The sequence below is a fragment of the Rutidosis leptorrhynchoides genome, chromosome 1 (genome assembly GCF_046630445.1).
Source record: "Rutidosis leptorrhynchoides isolate AG116_Rl617_1_P2 chromosome 1, CSIRO_AGI_Rlap_v1, whole genome shotgun sequence".
Lineage (NCBI taxonomy): Eukaryota > Viridiplantae > Streptophyta > Magnoliopsida > Asterales > Asteraceae > Rutidosis > Rutidosis leptorrhynchoides.
Window position 1 is genome coordinate 457,666,652 of NC_092333.1, and position 6,345 is coordinate 457,672,996.

A 6,345-nucleotide genomic window follows, 5' to 3' on the forward strand; every position below is an offset into this window, starting at 1 on the left:
GAATAATCAATTACCCAACCCGAATAATTAATTAAATGATCGTAAAAGATGTTGTATAAACGTCACTAAATAGAACATACATAATCATTTTAATAATTATTAGATTAACTAATTTGAAGATAGGTTTGACAGATTTTAATGAGTTGTCATTCGATTAGACAATACCCCCTATCTATTAATAGTCAATAGTCCAATGTCCACAAGTGTCGGTCTTTTGTCCAAACCTTAATTATAGTACAAAATCTAATAACCCCGTCTTAATATTTATTCTAACATCACGATTACTTTGGCTCAAATAAACATAATAATAACTTAGTTACAAGACATTAATTTAAAAAGGAAGAACATAGCTTACAGTAGTGATTAATCGCGTAGCGTTACACGGACAGAATTTCGACTTACAAAACCTTAAAACATTTCTTACAATAACCCAATTATTATTAAACTTAAATTAAACTTTAAATTATAAATATATATATATATATATATATATATATATATATATATATATATATATATATATATATATATATATATATATATATTCCTTACAGAGAAAGGAAGAGAAAAAGATGTATATTACTCGTCCAATTCGCTGCCTTTTATAGATGTGAGCTGAGTTTGGGAGCCATACGATCGCATGGGTTCCCTTTGTTATTTCCATGCGATCGCATGGACAGGCTGGCCAGCATACATCACTTTGTTTTCTAGTTTTACCGACGTTTTATTAATATATATAATATATATATAATTTTAAGAGTTATTTATATATTATATTATATTTATGTGCATAGTTGACTTGTAATTTTAGCTCCGTTGCATCGCGCGTTGATAGTTGGTTCATGTCCCGGTTCCGGATTTTCGAACGTCCTTTCGTACGCAGAGATATCTTGTACTTTGCGTTTCGCGACTTGTAATCTTGTAATTTTTAGACGTTTCTCATCATTAAATTGAACTACTTGAATTATATCTTGTACATTTGAGCTTTTTTGAAATGTCCCGTTCTTATTGATTAAAAACGTTCCATATTAATTGATTTCGTTGCGAGGTTTTGACCTCTATATGAGACGTTTTTCAAAGACTGCATTCATTTTAAAACAAATCATAACCTTTATTTCATCAATAAAGGTTTAAAAAGCTTTACGTAGATTATCAAATAATGATAATCTAAAATATCCTGTTTACACACAACCATTACATAATGGTTTACAATACAAATATGTTACAACAAAATAAGTTTCTTGAATGCAGTTTTTATACAATATCATACAAGCATGGACTCCAAATCTCGTCCTTATTTAAGTATGCGACAGCGGAAGCTCTTAATAATCACCTGAGAATAAACATGCTTAAAACGTCAACAAAAATGTTGGTGAGTTATAAGTTTAACCTATATATATCAAATCATAATAATAGACCACAAGATTTCATATTTCAATACACATCCCATACATAGAGATAAAAATCATTCATATGGTGAACACCTGGTAACCGACATTAACAAGATGCATATATAAGAATATCCCCATCATTCCGGGACACCCTTCGGATATGATATAAATTTCGAAGTACTAAAGCATCCGGTACTTTGGATGGGGTTTGTTAAGCCCAATAGATCTATCTTTAGGATTCGCGTCAATTAGGGTGTCTGTTCCCTAATTCTTAGATTACCAGACTTAATAAAAAGGGGCATATTCGATTTCGATGATTCAACCATAGAATGTAGTTTCACGTACTTGTGTCTATTTTGTAAATCATTTATAAAACCTGCATGTATTCTCATCCCAAAAATATTAGATTTTAAAAGTGGGACTATAACTCACTTTCACAGATTTTTACTTCGTCGGGAAGTAAGACTTGGCCACTGGTTGATTCACGAACCTATAATAATATATACATATATATCAAAGTATGTTCAAAATATATTTACAACACTTTTAATATATTTTGATGTTTAAGTTTATTAAGTCAGCTGTCCTCGTTAGTAACCTACAACTAGTTGTCCACAGTTAGATGTACAGAAATAAATCGATAAATATTATCTTGAATCAATCCACGACCCAGTGTATACGTATCTCAGTATTGATCACAACTCAAACTATATATATTTTCGAATCAACCTCAACCCTGTATAGCTAACTCCAACATTCACATATAGAGTGTCTATGGTTGTTCCGAAATATATATAGATGTGTCGACATAATAGGTCGAAACATTGTATACGTGTCTATGGTATCTCAAGATTACATAATATACAATACAAGTTGATTAAGTTATGGTTGGAATAGATTTGTTACCAATTTTCACGTAGCTAAAATGAGAAAAATTATCCAATCTTGTTTTACCCATAACTTCTTCATTTTAAATCCGTTTTGAGTGAATCAAATTGCTATGGTTTCATATTGAACTCTATTTTATGAATCTAAACAGAAAAAGTATAGGTTTATAGTCGGAAAAATAAGTTACAAGTCGATTTTGTAAAGGTAGTCATTTCAGTCGAAAGAACGACGTCTAGATGACCATTTTAGAAAACATACTTCCACTTTGAGTTTAACCATAATTTTTGGATATAGTTTCATGTTCATAATAAAAATCATTTTCTCAGAATAACAACTTTTAAATCAAAGTTTATCATAGTTTTTAATTAACTAACCCAAAACAGCCCGCGGTGTTACTACGACGGCGTAAATCCGGTTTTACGGTGTTTTTCGTGTTTCCAGGTTTTAAATCATTAAGTTAGCATATCATATAGATATAGAACATGTGTTTAGTTGATTTTAAAAGTCAATTTAGAAGGATTAACTTTTGTTTGCGAACAAGTTTAGAATTAACTAAACTTTGTTCTAGTGATTACAAGTTTAAACCTTCGAATAAGATAGCTTTATATGTATGAATCGAATGATGTTATGAACATCATTACTACCTTAAGTTCCTTGGATAAACCTACTGGAAAAGAGAAAAATGGATCTAGCTTCAACGGATCCTTGGATGGCTCGAAGTTCTTGAAGCAGAATCATGACACGAAAACAAGTTCAAGTAAGATCATCACTTGAAATAAGATTGTTATAGTTATAGAAATTGAACCAAAGTTTGAATATGATTATTACCTTGTATTAGAATGATAACCTACTGTAAGAAACAAAGATTTCTTGAGGTTGGATGAACACCTTACAAGATTGGAAGTGAGCTAGCAAACTTGAAAGTATTCTTGATTTTATGTAACTAGAACTTGTAGAATATATGAAGAACACTTAGAACTTGAAGATAGAACTTGAGAGAGATCAATTAGATGAATAAAATTGAAGAATGAAAGTGTTTGTAGGTGTTTTTGGTCGTTGGTGTATGGATTAGATATAAAGGATATGTAATTTTGTTTTCATGTAAATAAGTCATGAATGATTACTCATATTTTTGTAATTTTATGAGATATTTCATGCTAGTTGCCAAATGATGGTTCCCACATGTGTTAGGTGACTCACATGGGCTGCTAAGATCTGATCATTGGAGTGTATATACCAATAGTACATACATCTAAAAGCTGTGTATTGTTCGTGTACGAATACGGGTGCATACGAGTAGAATTGTTGATGAAACTGAACGAGGATGTAATTGTAAGCATTTTTGTTAAGTAGAAGTATTTTGATAAGTGTATTGAAGTCTTTCAAAAGTGTATAAATACATATTAAAACACTACATGTATATACATTTTAACTGAGTCGTTAAGTCATCGTTAGTCGTTACATGTAAGTGTTGTTTTGAAACCTTTAGGTTAACGATCTTGTTAAATGTTGTTAACCCAATGTTTATAATATCAAATGATATTTTAAATTATTATATTATCATGATATTATCATGTTTGAATATCTCTTAATATGATATATATATACATTAAATGTCTTTACAACGATAATCGTTACATATATGTCTCGTTTAAAAATCATTAAGTTAGTAGTCTTGTTTTTACATATGTAGTTCATTGTTAATATACTTAATGATATGTTTACTTATCATAGTATCATGTTAACTATATATATATATATCCATATATATGTCATCATATAGTTTTTACAAGTTTTAACGTTCGTGAATAACCGGTCAACTTGGGTGGTCAATTGTCTATATGAAACATATTTCAATTAATCAAGTCTTAACAAGTTTGATTGCTTAACATGTTGGAAATATTTAATCATGTAAATATCAATCTCAATTAATATATATAAACATGGAAAAGTTCGGGTCACTACATTTTTGGTCATTTGCGTCTTCAAATCGTCGTTTTCTTCTTTTGTCTTCGCACTTATTTATTTAAACGAATATTACATAAAAATAGAACAATTGCAACTAAAAGCTTTACATATTGGAAGGATATTGTGCCTAAATATATGTTCATTTGGAGCACTATCGTAAATATATTTTGAACATACTTTGATATATATGTACATATTTGTTATAGGTTCGTGAATCAACCAGTGGCCAAGTCTTACTTCCCGAAGAAGTAAAAATCTGTGAAAGTGAGTTATAGTCCCACTTTTAAAATCTAATATTTTGGGATGAGAATACATGCAATTTTATAAATGTTTTACGAAATAGACACAAGTAGATGAAACTACATTATATGGGTGAATGATCGAAGCCGAATATGCCCCTTTTAGCTTGGTAGCCTAAGAATTAGGGAACTGGTCCCTAATTGACGCGAATCCTAAATATAGATCTATCGAGCCCAACAAGCCCCATTCTGGAATTTGGAATGCTTTAGTACTTCGAAATTATCATGTCCGATGGGTGTTCCGAAATGATGGGGATATTCTATATGCATCTTGTTAATATCGGTTACCAGGTGTTCACTATATGAATGATTTTTATATCTATGTATGGGATGTATATTGAAATATGAAATCTTGTGGTCTATTATTACCATTTGATAAATATATAGGTTAAACCTATAACTCACCAACATTTTTGTTGACGTTTAAAGCATGTTTATTCCCAGGTCATTATTAAGAGCTTCCGTTGTTGCTTGCTAAAATATGGACAAGATTTGGTGTCAGCATGTTTGTATAATATTGTTCAAAACTGCATTCAAGATTTACTTTGTTGTAACATATTAATATTGTAAACCAATATGTATTGGTAGTGTGTAAGTGTGATATTTTTAGATTATCATTTCTGGATAATCTAGGTGGTGTCCTTTTAACCTTGTCGATAAAATAAAGGTTATGGTTTGTTTTTAAAAAACGAATGCAGTCTTTGAAAATCGTCTCATATAGAGGTCAAAACCTCGCAACAAAATCAATTAATATGGAACGTTTATAATTAATATGAATGGGATATTTCAAAGGTGACTTATGCAGTAGGTTATTGAAAGACAGGGCTATGGTGTGGTGGGGTTCGGTAATAGCAAGTGTTCCAACAGCGCAAGTTCGAATGATCACTTGGGAGCAGTTTTACGGTAAGGTATGTGAGCAGTTCTGCAATGCGTTTGACATGAACAGAATTAAGATCGAGTTCTTTGAAATGCGGATGACGCCGCATATGTCAATTGACGAGGTGATTGAGAAGTACATGGACAAGTTGAGGTTTGTACAACAATGGGTGCCTGATGAACAATCAAGAATCCAGCATTTTGTTAATATGATCTTGCCAGAATACAGGACGTTTGTGAAGTCAGCACCGACGTTGTCTCAAGTTTTTGTGATGGAAAAGATGGTGCCAAGTGATGTAAGAGCAGCTAGGGGTATGAACTTTGGAAGTGTTGCACCACGGGGTACTCAGGCTACCAGTCAATCGGGTTCGAAGTCTAAGAAATCGATTGGATTTAGACAAAAGGGTAAGAGTAATAAAAGTAGTTCAGGTTCTGGTAAGAGAGAATGGTGTAAAGGTTGTAAGTCTTCTTACAGTGGTCAGTGTTCTGATGCAACGAGAAGATGTTTGAGATGTGGTATGGTAGGTCACGAGTCACATGGGTGTTCCTTTAGAAAAAATATCTGTTGGAGTTGTCATCAGCCAGGTCATTGTTCAGCAAGTTGTCAGGCGTCAAAGGGCGCAAGTTCCGGGGCAGGGTCAGAGGCGCGTTCGGCATCTGTCAGGGGTTCCACAGCCTCAAGTGGACAGAAGAGAAAGAACCCGCTGAGTGCGGAATCCAGGGTCTTTCAGATGACAGCTGAGGCCGCAACTAATAATGATGACGTCATAACCGGTATGTTCTTGATCAACTCAATACCTGCTATAGTATTGTTTGATTCGGGTGCAAATAGGACATTTATGTCTATAGATTTCTGTTCTAAGTTAGGGTTACCTGCTACTGTGCTGCCTGAGCCTGTTAGAGTAGAGGTAGCTGATGGTAAG